The sequence below is a fragment of the Macaca nemestrina genome, chromosome 2 (assembly GCF_043159975.1).
Source record: "Macaca nemestrina isolate mMacNem1 chromosome 2, mMacNem.hap1, whole genome shotgun sequence".
In the NCBI taxonomy this organism is placed as follows: domain Eukaryota; kingdom Metazoa; phylum Chordata; class Mammalia; order Primates; family Cercopithecidae; genus Macaca; species Macaca nemestrina.
In genome coordinates this window covers 32,760,932-32,775,702 of record NC_092126.1, presented here as the reverse complement: position 1 = coordinate 32,775,702, position 14,771 = coordinate 32,760,932, and the positions used below count along the sequence as shown (strand labels likewise).

The 14,771-nt window shown below is 45.6% G+C and overlaps 1 protein-coding gene across 3 annotated transcripts in view; it reads right to left on the bottom strand.

Annotated features, from left to right (window-relative positions):
• Positions 1–14,771, bottom strand: part of LOC105490400 (SH3 domain binding protein 5) — a 78,114-nt gene that overhangs the window by 30,967 nt on the left and 32,376 nt on the right. The gene's annotated exons all lie outside the window — the stretch shown is intronic.

The window sequence follows — 14,771 nt, the reverse complement described above, 5'->3', positions numbered from 1 at the left end:
TCCTCACCTGTAAAACACAGATAATAACAGAACCTAGCTCATGGGGTTGCTGCGAGGAATAAGTGAGTTGATACATATAAAGTGCTGAGAAAAGGCACGCAGTAAGCAGTACAGAGTGTCAACTGTCATAAGAAAGCATTATGTAGCATGAGCTTGTGCATATTAACCCACATGACATGCATATTTAAAGGAACGCGATATATACCGTGAAGTTATAATTTACACACCCATGCACGTGTCTGTTTTCAGAGGATGACATCCGTAACGTTCAAGTTCTCAAAGAAGCAGAGCTGACAAAAAGCTGAAGGAGTGGGGCTACAGGAAGGGTTCATAAAAGTTACATTGACTTGTGCCTTCTTTTTAATCCAGCAAAGGGTAAAAGCTAAGCGGTGCTGTCCAACAGAACTTTCTGCAGTAATGGAAATATTCTCTATCTGCACTGTCCCAAAATAGTAGCCAGCCTCCACGTGTGGCTATTGAGCACTTGAAATGTGGCCTGCCAGGGTGAATCAATGAATTTTTGGCTTCATTTTAATTAATTTACATTTAAGCAGCTATGTGTGGCTAATGGCTATTATTTTGAACATCGCAGAGCTAGTCAGTCTAGGAAGAAAGAAGTCACAGGCAAAGACTAGATTATGCAATGATGCAAAACATTCCCTGATGTAATCAGAAATCATAAGTAGAACACCACAATGTACCCTGCAATTGTGAGTAGTGACGTGCACATACACTGAACCACAGCACAGAGAAGTCCAGATGCCGAAAGACAAGAGGGGCCAGGCCAGGCCGTGAAAAGCTTTGTGCGCTGTGGTCAGATTTGGGCTTGACACTGGAGACAGAAGAAATGTTCCGTACTAGCCAGGGTTCTCCAAAGAAACAGAACTGATAGGATGTTTATATAAACATTTATTATAAGGAATTGGCTCATGCAATTATGGAGGCTGGCAAGTTCAAAATCTGCAGAGTTCAAAATCTCCAAGTAGGCTGGAGACCCGGGAAAGAACTTCTCTTGCAGTTCAAGACCAAAGGTCGTCTGCTGCAGAATTCTCTCTTGCTGGTGGGAGGGTCCCTCTTCTGCTCTATTCAGACCTTTAACTGATTGCATGAGGACCACCCACACTGGGGAGGGCAATCGACTTTACTGAAAGTCCACTGATTTAAATGTTTATGTCATCCAAAAACACCCTCACGGTAACAATCAGAATTATATTTGACCACATACCTGGACACTGTAGCCCAGTCAAGTTGACACATAAAATTAACTATCACATGTACTAAAGTTTTTGAGCAGGGCTATCAGCAGAACTGACTTTGGTAAGATAATTCAACTGAGAGGCAGTGGGGAGGAATGGAGGTTCCAGGAGGCAGGAAGACCAGTTGAAAGGCTATTTCAGGCCGGGGGCAGTGGCTAACGCCTGTAATCCCAACACCTGGGGAGGCTGAAGTGAGTGGATCGCTTCAGCTCAGGAGTTCGAGACCAGCCTATGGAACATGGTGAAAACCTGTCTCTACTAAAAATACAAAATTAGCCAGATATGGTGGTGCACACCTGTAAGGTAAGGTGGGAGGACTGTTTGAGTCTGGAAGGCAGAGGTTGCAGTGAGCCGGGATTGCACCACTGCACTCCAGCCTGGGTGACAGAGTGACAGAGTGAGACACCCTGTCGCAAAAAAAAAAAAAAAAAAAAAAAAAAAAAGACTATTTCAATGCTCTGGGTAAGACATGAGGGACTGCACCAAAAAAGTGACAATGAGAAATGACTCATTTAGTATCTGTTAAAGTATGAATGAATGGATTCTGTGACTTTACAAAACACACACTTTATGAGAAGCTAGCATTTCCTTACAAATCTCCAACATAATGTAGAATGGGTAAGGAGGTTTTCCATACAACATAAAGGGAGGGAAGTGATGTAGCAGAGAGATACAGGTAGTTACTATAGATACGGAGATACAGGTAGATACGGAGATACAGGTAGTTACTGTATTCCCACGCTCAACAGAGTCTTATGCCTGCTCTGTGCGTAACATATGCCCACCTTTTACTCCTTCTAACTCACAGCCTTTCTAGAAGATAAACTATAGTACCAACATGGCAGTCTGTTAGCTGCTCCCAATATCCATTCCCCGCTTCGCCCTTAAAACAACCTTGCCTGGCTAGCTAAAAGACTCCAAGTCAAGCCTCCCTTGCAGCTACCTGTGACTACCTGACCAAGTTCTAGCAATGAATGGAAAATGTGTTGTCTGGGACTCCCAAGTAGACTCTTTAAAATAGAAGGGACATATATCCCTTCCTCATTTCCTCCTTCTGTCTTGAAATGCAGATGTGATGGCTGGAGTTCCTGGAGCCATCTTCAACCACAAGGTGACGTGGAAGATTGGACTCAAATACCAGGATGTGAGCAGCAAACAGAACACTAGGTTTCAGATGACCATGAAATCACAGCACTAATTCCGGACTGCCTAATTTAGGTCTTCGGTTAGTTGAGAGACGGAATCCTTGTGTGTTTAGGCCACATTTTTGAGTTCTGTTGCTTACAATCAAACATAATTCCTAATTGATAGATGATACAGCTATTATTTTGTGCACAAAAAATGTAGATTTCAAAATTTCAGGCCACATACCTTCGTCCATATATTTTCCTATGGCATTGGGTGTTGATATGTGGCTAGGCAGAAGAGGAGCCCACATAAACTAATACAGCACCTTACACCTCATGATTTCCTTCCAACAGCTGCTCTCAATAAAGAGCCCACTGCAAATACTTTCTACCACCTTGGATGAGTGCCCAGGTCAGTGTGAAAACAGACACCTCCCCTTCTCTATATAAGGAGAACCTTCACTAAGCTGGCCTTACCCTGAAATCAAGAGACTTAAACTCAAAGAATGCGAAAATCTCAAAAGATTTTGATGTGCCACTGCTTTTAGAAATAACACAAAGCACTTTCTCTGGGGTGTGGTGCTTTGACAAAGGGTTGGGGCATACACTTGGGGCTTACAGTGAATTGATGAGCAGAGGGCATCTTTTTGCTACTTCCATTTAAACCACTTCCTCAGGCCGGGCAGGATGGCTCATGCCTGTAATCCCAGCACTTTGGGATGCCAAGGCAGGCAGATCACTTGAGGTCAGGAGCTTGAGACCAGCCTGGCCAACATGACAAAATCCCGTCTCTACAAAAATACAAAAATTAGGCTGGGCGCAGTGGCTCACATCTGTAATCCCAGCACTTTCAGAGGCCAAGGCGGGCAGATCACGAGGTCAGGAGATGGAGACCATCCTGGCTAACACAGTGAAACCCCATCTCTACCAAAAATACAAAAAATTAGCCGGGCATGGTGGCTCACATCTGTAATCCCAGCTACTTGGGAGGCTGAGGCAGGAGAATCACTTGAACCTGGGAGGTGGAGCTTGCAGGTGTTCACTGTGTTCTTAAACTCCACAAGGTCATCCCACTGTGTAGAAATGAAAACTCCACCTACAGCCTGCACTTCCAAGCATTTCCCACTTGGTGTAAAGGGTGGTGTCCTGTCTCTCACATGTGGAGAGGTTCCTGCAGCATGACGAACCCCGAGTTGGGAATACGCAGTCCCACCAGGTTGGACGCAGGGTATTCTAAGCTATGGGAATATTTGTAAGTCAGAACCATTTGAAGGCCCAGAGACCATAAATCTCTAAGTCTTATCCGTCATTTACTTCTCAGCATGAATAATTTCACCGCACTCCAGCCTGGGTGACAGAGCGAGACTCCGTTTCTAAAAGAAAAGTAAAAATAAACCACTTCCCCAAAATGAAACCTACGAAGTAGGGCTTCCTAACCAGAGCCCATCATTGCCTTAACTGAAGCAAACAGGTGCTCCATCCTGTACGAGAAGGTAAACTCCCCAATGCCCACGAAAGTTTTAAATGGAAGAAACTAACAAATATCAAACTAATAAAGGCCATCAAGAATGGAGAAGGGGAAAGAACTGGTGGGAGGCAGAAACAGGAGGTGGCTGGAGGAGACAGGGGAAGACATAGCTGAGGAACCCACATTCTAGAAGATTCTTCAGAAGAGACCCAGTTGATGTGGCCTCCCATGAAGCCCTTCAGAATTCTACCGGGAGCTGACTAGCTCTCAGCAAAACCAAGCTAGTGAGGGTTGGTGGGGGACAGAAAAAAATCCTAGACCCAGCTCCTTATCTTAGAAACTCAATTTCGTCCCAGAACCACCAGGCTTGGGAGTAGCTAGAACAGCAGCGCGAGCATTTGCATGTTTTTAATATCACTCAGCTTTCCTGGCTGTTTTCACTTGTGCCCGCTCAAGGCTACAGGCTAAGGAATGACAAAGTGGGAGCCAGGGTCCCTGCACAGCTCCACATGCCGTGGATTCAGGAACCCCAAGACAGGGCAGCTGACCCCAAAACTACTTTCTCCCTCTGGCGGATCAACACTACAAATTCCCTTTTGGTAGGGCTGCCAGATTTAGCAAATAAAAGTACAGGCCTTCCAGTTAAATCTGAATTTCAGGTACACAGTTTTTTTAGCTTATGTACCAAATACGGCATAGAACAAATTTATACTTTAAAACATAATCTGAAATTTAACTGAAATTCCTGTGTTCTATCTGCCAATCTTACTTCTGGCTTAAACTCCACAAGGTCATCCCACTGTGTAGAAATGAAAACTCCACCTACAGCCTGCACTTCCAAGCATTTCCCACTTGGTGTAAAGGGTGGTGTCCTGTCTCTCACATGTGGAGAGGTTCCTGCAGCATGACGAACCCCGAGTTGGGAATATGCAGTCCCACCAGGTTGGACGCAGGGTATTCTAAGCTATGGGAATATTTGTAAGTCAGAACCTCTTGAAGGCCCAGAGACTATAAATCTCTAAGTCTTATCTGTCATTTACTTCTCAGCATGAATAATTTCATCAGATTCTTCAGGGTAGATTTTCATAGAAGTCACAACTGGGAGGGCTCAGGAAGAAGTGGAAAAGAAAGGAAGGAAAGCAGGGGCATCCTCTGAGTCAGGAAAGGAACAGAAGGTGCACCAAGAGTGCACAGCCATCTGGCCAGGGGCCCAAACCTCGTTGCCAAGCAACATAAAAAGGCCAGCCTGTGTCGATGAAACTCGTAGCAGAAATACAACCTATGGTCTGATTTCCTTTAACTGAAAAATTCATCACTCTACCACTCTTGCCAGGGAATGCCTGTGGTTTACAGAGGGGAAGGGGCTAACCACGTCCATGTAATCATTTTACTGAAAGCAGGGTACAGTTGAGAAGAAGGAAACATCTGAAGAGCATCGTGGTTTCAGGGAACCCAACTCCACACCCTGCTTCCCCTCTAACCACTATGCTGCGGTGACAAACCACACCTGTTAGCTTCAGAAAGAACACTGCCTGCCCGGAAGCACCAACTGGGGCTCAGCCATGCCTCTGTGAATAGCAAAGGAGACAAGAAAAAGGGAGTTGCCCATGACAAACCTCCCAAATGACAAGGTGATAGAGAGCAGCTCCTCCAGCCCAATGCTTCCTGGCTGAGACCTGCCTGCAAACAGTCCCCCATGCGGGCTTCCTGCCACCTGCCAGACGGAATGGGGTGGAATGCAAGTGGCCCATGGCACCACCAGAAAAGAAAACCTAGGCCAGGCGTGGTGGCTCACACCTGTAATCCCAGCACTTTGGGAGGCCGAGGCGGGCAGATCACCTGAGGTCAAGAGTTTGAGACCAGCCTGACCAACGTGGAGAAACCCTGTCTCTACTAAAAATACAAAATTAGCTGGGCGTGGTGGCACATGCCTCTAATCCCAGCTACTCAGGAGGCTGAGGCAGGAGAATTGCTTGAACCCAGGAGGCGGAGGCTGCGGTGAGCCAAGATCGTGCCATCGCACTACAGCCTGCGCAACAACAGCAAAACTCTGTCTCAAAAAAAAAAAAAAAGGAAAAAAAGAAACAAAAAGAAAAACTCAAGATCAGCAACACTGTCCCTGCTCCAGCCCCAGACGCCTGAGGCAGAGCCAGCCAAGCAGGAGGTGCAACCCTTCTGGCAGAAGCCCAAAAATCTACTTCTCTGTGTCAGGAGCTTTGACCTGGGTCGAAAGCTGCCACTCATCTCCCTCCTGACCCCGTCCTAATTCAAGATTCCAAGCTTCCAAAGTGCAGCTGCTTCTTTCCCAGAATCTTCAGCCAAGACTGTCAGGCAGGATGCCGTCTTTCAGGCAAGAGAGAGTTAAGAGTCCACGCTCCGTTCTTGCCATAAATCTCCAGGAACTCTGCTTTGAGACAGATGCCCCGTCATTCCACTACGTGCCCTTACTTTGGGCAGCAGGAATGACGCAGTTCCCAGGAACTGGCCTGTGGCCACCCAGGGGGAATGTGACCAGGGCCACAGGGATGAACGTCACTGAGCCAGACCTCCTCACCCAAAGTCCCGTGGCAAGAAGTGCCCCCAGGCAGGCAAGTGGCTCTGTAGAAATGAAAGTGACTGGGAAGAAGGAAGGCATGACAAAGCCATGCTGAAGTCCTAGCAGGAACAGGGCAACATGAGGGGAAAGGTCCCAAGGATTCCAGATTCTTGGAACAAGAGCTTCTCAGTTACCCCAGCCCAGAAGAGGCAGAGGCACACAGGGAAATAACTGCATGAATGAGCTCAAAAACTGCCTTTAGTCCTAAAAGCCTCTCTTTCCAAGGCTCTGGCTTCCTTACCCACATTCATATCCACACCTCCACACCGACCCCTTCCCTCAGATCTCCACTCTTCTGTCTTTACCAGCCAGCCTCCCTCTTGTGCTTCGGAGTGTGCAGTGTGCCTTTCCCCTCAAGCCTTCCTAATGGGCAGCATCCCCCGCCAATAAACACACACAGTGACACACTCCCTGGCTTCTTCCCTTTGCCATCTACATCAGAGCCACGTGGTTCAGGGCACTAACAAATAAGCCTCTCCGTGTGGCTCTTGGCAAATACAGTCAGTCCTCTTATTCACAGCTTCATATTTTTTAATTTACCTCCTTACTAAGCTTTATTTGTAACCCCAAAATCAACACTCGCAGGGCTCTTGGGGCCATCCATCCACATGCACAGAGTGTGAAAAAATGAGCCACCTGATTACATACATTTCTGGCTGATGTCCAACAAGAAGCTACTCTGCCTTCTTGTTTCGGCTCTCATACTGAAAACAAGTGTCCTTTCCTCGGTCCTTTTAGTGCTGTGTCTTTGACATTTTTGTGCTTTTTGTTGATGATTTTTCTCTATAAACTGGCCTCCAAGTATAGCAATTAAGTGCTTTCTAGTGCTCCTAAGTACAAGAAGGCTGTGATGTGCCTTATGGAGAAAATACTTGCATTAGACGAGCTTCGTTCAGGCAGAAGTTATACCACTGTTGGCTGTGAGTTCAGTGTTAATGAGTCAACAAAACAACACATGCAGAAAAAGGAAGAGGAAATTTGCCAATCTGAACATTAGTTCACTCTAGTTAAGTGCTAAAGTAACATCCGTTGTGCATGATGAAGCTATGGAAAAGATTAAAGTGCGGCTGGATTTGTGGATTCCATCTGGCACTAAGCCTGCGAGGTCACGAGAGATTAAAAAAGCAGAGTGGACAGCATCATCATGAGGCTAAGAGCCAAAGAAGTTTACCGTCACATCACCCAGAGTCAGGAGAACATTCAACCCTTTGCAACTAGTGTTTTATTATCAAGACATATTGCATATAATTGATTATAAGAAACATACTAAATAAGGGGTCTTTAAACAGAAACACACATATAACAAAGTTATGTATTGATTGGCTGACAAAAATGTTGTGACCAGAGGCTCTTAGGAACCTATCCCTCTATTTCCCCTAGGAGCAACACCTTGGTACTTGCCAATTCAGTGTCTGTGGCAACTTTATAGAATATGACTACCACAGATAATGAGAATTGATTGTATCTACCTCTGCCTTAGCACCACCTTCATGTAGATGGAGTTCGTGGAGGATACAGACCAACTGTATACTACACAATGGCCAGCGCAGACAAAGAGGAGATGCTTTTCTTTGCCAATCCCCTGGCCTGCTATAATCCTCCCATAGTCTCACTCCATATCTCAAATGGAGAAGTCATATATATATATGTGTGTGTGTGTGTGTGTATACACACACCCCTACACACACACACACCCCTATCCAGGTCAGTAACAAAGATTCTACTTTTGCTCAAAACAGCCCATCCCACACCCTTTTATAAGACTGCCATGAGGGGAATGTCAGCTCCATAAGGACAGGATCTTTGTTCTATGCTTGATAAGTCAACAAGTGGCTACAACAACACCTGGCATACAATAGGTGCTCAGTCAATAGCTACTGAAGAAAAGAAAATAATAAATTTTTTAAAATCCCCACCCAGACACGTGAAGTAATAACCTACATTTGACATATCCTTGAGTTTATATCCCACCTTTGCAGAACATCAGCCTCTCCAGGCTCTCATCCTCTCATTCTCCACTTATGAAATGTTTTTCCTTTTTTTTTTTTTTTTTTTTTTGAGACAGGGTCTCACCCTTTCACCCAGACTGGAGTGCAGTGGTACAATCACAGCTCCATGCAGCCTTGACTTCTCAGGCTTACGCAATCCTTCTGCCTCAGCCTCCTAAGTAGCTAGGACCACAAGCAAGCACCACCATGTCTGCTTTTTTTTTTTTTTTTTTTTTTTTTTTTTAAAGAAATGGTGTCTCACCATGTTGCCCAGGGTGCTATTGAACTCCTGGGCTCAAGCAATCCTCCCACCTCAATCTCCCAAAGTGCCAGGATTACAGGCATGAGCTACCACTCCTGGTCATGGAAGGTTTTCTATAACCAAATGCCTAGAATTTCCCAATAAAGGACCACTATAATACTCTGTTCTTCTAGGATTAACATAATAGTTCAGAAGATTAATTGATACGCTTGACCCATTTCATTTCATTCGAAACACAATTCTCCATCCATTCAAGGCCCATACCACACTATACCTTTGAGCATAGAGTGCTTTTGATCAGTCAAAAGGTAAGTCAGCTACTCCCTCCCTCATCATTTTCGATCCTCCAGCACATTCTGTCCTCACAAATAACTCACTATGCACTCAACCTACCTGGGCTCACTCTTATACACCTGGCACAATCTATCTTCCATAGCCCCCTCCCAGCCAGGAGAGGCCTGTTTCCTCTTCTACCAATAGGTTCTTTGTGGTGGTGATCTTTTTTTTATTACGAGGCAGCACATTCACCAGATACTCAACATTTGGTAGAAAAATACATCTGGGATAATCTTACATTTGTTGGATCCAAATGCTTTACACGTACTAATTCAATCGCTGTAGTTAACTGCAAAAGTAGCTAGAATACTTTGCAGGTAGAGTTTATCGTTCCCAACTCTTGAATTTGGACTGGCTAAGATGTTAATAAACATGAAACAAGCAGAGGCTTGAAAAGAGTTCACCCTTTTTGTTCCTGGAATCTCAACACTGTATGAAAATGACCAGGCTAGCCTGGTGGATGAAAGATACATGTGGCCCAGTCACCCCTGCTACCCTAGCTGACCACCAACCAACTGCTTGATAGACAAGGCCAAGATCAGCCAGCCCTCCTGCTAAACCACCAACTGATTGTAAATGTGAGAGATCAGCTCTAAGCCCAAGATCAGAAAAACTGGCCAACAAAACCATAAGCTAAATAAATGTCTTAAGCCATTAAGTTTTAGGGTGGTTTGTTTCATAGCAAAAGCTAACTGATAATACAACTTTTCTTTCTTTTTAAGAGACAGGGTCTCACCCTGTCCTCCAGGATGGAATGCAGTGGCACAATCATAGCTCACTGCACTCTGGAATTCCTGGGCTCAAGCAACCCTCCTGCCTCTGCCTCCTGAGTAGCCAGGAATACAGGCATGCACCACCATGCCTGGCTACTTTTTGTAGAGATGGGGGTCTCACTACATTGCCTAGGCTGGCCTCGAACTCTTGGCTTCAAGCATTCCTCCTGCCTTGGCCTCCCAAAGTGCTGGGATTACAGGCCTGAGATCCCTCAACCAGCCAACTCCATTTTATGGATGAAAAAAAATTGAGGCACAGAGATTAGGTAACCTGCCAAAGGTCCCACAGCCTTTAAGAGGTGAGCCTACAAGTCACTCTACAAGTTTCAAATGCTTTTCCACTCCTTTAGAAAAGGACATCTCCTTTTCTAAAGGAGGTTATATGTAAGACATGGCCTTATATGGCCCCACAGGCACAAAACAGGTAACTTTCAGCACTAAATAACCCCCACTATTTTGCATTTATGCTGCCCATCAAGTTTGCAAAGTGCTCTGCTCTCTTCTGACACATTCTAACCATTCAAAAATAACAAGTGTTGCCCAACGTCCATGGATGAATAGATAAATAAAATGTGGTATATACATTCAGTGAAAGGAAATTCTGACACATGCTGTAACATGGATGAATGTTGAGGACATTATGCTAAGTGAAATAAGCCAGTAACGAAATGACAAATACTATATGATTCCTCAATACTTACATGAGGTACCTAGGGTAGTGAAATTCACAGAACTAGAAAACAGAAGTGGTGGTTGCCTGAGCTTGGGAGAGGCGGGGAATGGAGAGTTAGTGTTGAACGGGTACAGAGTTTCCGTCTGGGAAGATGCAAGGGTTCTAGAGGTGGATGGTGGTGAGCGCTGCACAGCAAGTGAATGTGCATCCACAGTGTGAATGTCTTAATGCCATTCTTAAGAACGGTTAAAATGGGGGAGAGGCAAAAAAGAAGAGTAAAAATGGTATATTTTGTGTTGTATGTACCTTACCACAATTTTCTTAAAGAGGAGAAAATAAGGGTTGGGACTGACAGCGATAAAATGACAGGTCCAAAGCCACTATTAGACCAGTCAGCACCCAGGGAGCCAGGTAAGCAAGATACACCCTGCTTTTCAGCGTCACTGAGTCAGACGGGCTCTGCCCTCATCAGACTGCTCCCCCATCACATGCTGAAGGCCAGATGGGCTGGCAGATATGTCAAAGCAGATATGCCAAAGCTTAAAAACAAGCTTGGGCTCAAGGACAAAAACTCTCAAATCAAAGCCAGTGCCCTGCCCCCAACCTGGCATAGAAAACACACATCATGTTCTACCTCTGCTTGGCAGAATTTGGACTTGGTTTTCAAGATCACAGAACTGGATCTGACTCATTGGCTGGAAAATGAGCTCATATCAGGAAAAGTAAAATTGATGCAAATTTTTAATGAACCGGTACAATTTCTACCAGCCCAACAATTAGATTTTTTTTTTTTTTTAAGTCAGGGTCTTGCTCTGTCACCCAGGCTGGAGGACAAGAGGCATCATGGCTCACTGCAGTCTTGAACTTCTGTGCTCAAGCAATCCCCCTGCTTCAGCCTCCTGAGGGCTGGGACCACAGGCACATATCACTATATCCAGCTAATTTCATAAATTTTTTTTATTTCATATAGAGACAAGATCTCACTATGTTTCTCAGGCTGAAATTACAAATCTTTGTAAACTCTTCACAGAAAATCAGGTGTAGGAGGTTTTTCCCTTTCAAGTACCCTCAATTGAGATGCTGAATAGACATGGATATTCCAGACATATAAAACCACCACTACACTATCTTATTTTTCTTCAAATAGCATACGTACTTTTATTTCAAAATATTCACAAAGTTAAGAAAAAGTGCAGTACAAATAACTTTTTGCATTCAACCATTTGAGTGAGGACCTGATGCTCCATCACCCCCCAAATACTTTTTGTAGTTGCTATTTCCTACAAATAAGGACTGTCTCTCACATCGTAATAATGTAACCATCAAAAGTAGAAAACGCATTGATACATGTGTAATTATCATGATTTCTTTTTTTAAAAAATGGGATATAAATAGTAAGAGAAGGTACTGGGACTTATTTTCTTCTTTTTTGTCTATTTTCTAAATTTTCTATAATAAATTCTACTTTTTTAATGAAGCCGAAACCCAAGCTCATGCTGGGATTCCGCTGTCAAACACACTATCTCACTTAAATCCTAAGGCCAACCTCATGAGATAGGCAGGGCTGTTCCCTTGACTGCCAGCATCTCATGAACGAGGACGCAGGGACCCTGAGGATGCAGAGCCTCCTGAGTCGAAGTAGAAGGAACTGCTATCTGAAGGAGTCTCTCAGGCACCATTCCCTGCTGTACATAGCCAGAGAGGTTTGTAAATATAAAAAGGAAGGGGGTGGGGACAAGAACAGAGGAAGAAAACAGGAAGCCCCACTTGGCAGCAGCTGGAGGTGGACATCGCCCCCCTTACCATCAGGAAGGTGAGAGGAACATTCGCACACAAACAAGCTCATCCATCTGGCCTGAGCAGCCCGTCCTCCACAGAGATGAAATGTGACATCCATGCCCCGCCTCAGCCTTTGAACATCCTTCCAGTTCCTTCGCTATTGACCAACAAGGTCCCTTGGGGTTGAGGGGTAGGAGTTAGGTTAGGAATCTAACCTTTTCTACCCTGCTTCTTCCTGCCCACCTGCAAGAAGGAAGGAGATTACGGGGAGGGCTTGCAGGCATAAAGCCAGGCAGGACGCTCTCAACATTCATCTTCATCTTCGGCTCTGCCCATTAAGAGTGACTCACTCATCCCCAGGACCTGGGCATCATCTGATTCGACCAGATGACTCAGTGCCTTGCCCAAGGGACTCAGTAATTGTCCTATTGTCCTCACTGGCCAAGAGAAGGGATGAAGAGATGGAGAGGTGCCACCATCCACTGCTTCCCAACAGACTAGGAGCCTCCCAGCCAGCTCCCTCCTACCTCTTTTGCCATCAAAGAAGATTTGGGGTGCAGAAGAACAGGGAGTGGTGTGAAATCTGCTTCAGGATGTGTCACAGCCAGCTGGGGACCCACCTGCTAAATGGGATTTGAATGAACCCAACCCAGACAAGGCTGGATTTGCCAGTCATGCCACTCTCCATCTGCTTACCTAGCTACCGGGTGGGAAAGAGGCTGTAAGTAAAGGAGCAACGGATAGGAAAAGCTCATGACTTCAAGGGAGGGCAGGGGAGGAACCTCTGGTCTGTTGGCGGCTCCCCAACATCATTCACTAGTTTGTTCATTTATTGATTTATACACTATTTGAGCACCTTCTGTATACTGGCATTGCAGACTTGGTAAGGAGCCAAACGAATGAAACTCTCTGCCCTTGTGGAGCTTCACTTACTGTAAACAAGTAAATTATAACAGGTCAGATGGGGAGAAGGCCCACAGGGAAAAAGGGAAGCAAGGCATGGGGGCTGGGGCTGGCAGGGATGGTGGGCTGGGAATTGCCATTTTAAATGTTAGCCTGAGAAGGCCTCATGGATAAAGGGACATTTGAGCAGAAACCTGAAGGAGATGAGGAATCACGCTATGAAAATACCAGGGTTAGGACACCACCAAACAGAGGAAAAGGCAAGTCCAAAGACCTGAGGCGGGAGCACGTTTCACATCAGCACAGCCAAGAGAGCGACCTGAATCAGAGGATCAGCCTCGAGAAACCCTGACACAAAGCCCCCTAGAGCCATCTCTGCCCCCACACCTGAACTCGGGGACCAGGCAAGGGAAACTTAAGGTAGAGAAGCCGCTTCTGCGACTCCAGCGGGATGTTTTAACAGAGCATCCTTCAATCATTCTGCAGCATGGGCACATGGCCTGCTTTTAATAGACACGCGTGGGTTAAATGGCATCACAGAACCATAAATCCCCGTGTTAAAGACTTTCAGGAAAGGAGGTTTTCTGAATTCCTCGATATTTATCCAATGTTTAAATTAAATCCTTAGAAGCTTCTCCTCAAACCTAACCTGAACCCTCCATACTTCTGTTTCAGGTCAAGAATGATACAACCTCGGCCTACAGTGGGTAGGACACATCCTCAACTTGGGGGGCATCTCAAAGATTGATGCAACATGGACACTTTGGAGGGGGAATGCCTCCGGGTGCTGGAATCTGTGGGAATTGGAAAGTCCTTTTTAGAGAAGGGTTTCTTCTCCCAGAACGCTAGAAGCCTGGGCGGGGCCCAGCTGGAAGTGGAGAAAGGGAGTGGCTGCTGCTCAAGGCTTGTACAGACCAACGAGCCATCAGAACTTTGAAGTGTACAGTCCAGTGCACCAGGCCAGGGAAGGAAGGAGGGTTTCAGGCAGCCACTCTGTCTAGGAATAAAGGCAACATATCTGGCAAGGTCCAACCAGAAACTTCAGCTCAGGGTTCGGAGCACAAAACCCAAACACACATACAGGATCCTGGTAGAACTCCCAAAGCAACAAGGGGCTCCCTTGAAGAGAAATTGGAGAGATGCATGGAGATAGGGAAAAGAAGAGGAATGGTTAAGTCCTGGCCTCATTCTCTATGGGTCTATCTTAATATATTCCTAGATTTCTGGGACTTAATTTCCAAAGGGTCCATCCTACTGATATCTCCCCTACAGTACACAACATGCTGTGCACATACACAGTAGGTGCTCAGAAACTGCGTTGCTGTTGCTAATTTTTTCTTTTTTTTTTTTTTTTTCTGAGACATACTTGTGCTCTGTTGCCCAGGCTGGAGTGCAGTGGCACAATCTCAGCTCACTGCAACCTCCACCTCCTAGGTTCAAGCGATTCTCATGCCTCTGCCTCCCGAGTAGCTGGGATTACAGGCACCCACCACCACACCTGGTTAATTGTTGTATGTTTAGAAGAGAGGGGCTTCAACATGTTGGCCAGGCTGATCCCAAACTTCTGACCTCAAGTGATCTGCCCACCAAGTGATCAGCTTCCAAGAGTG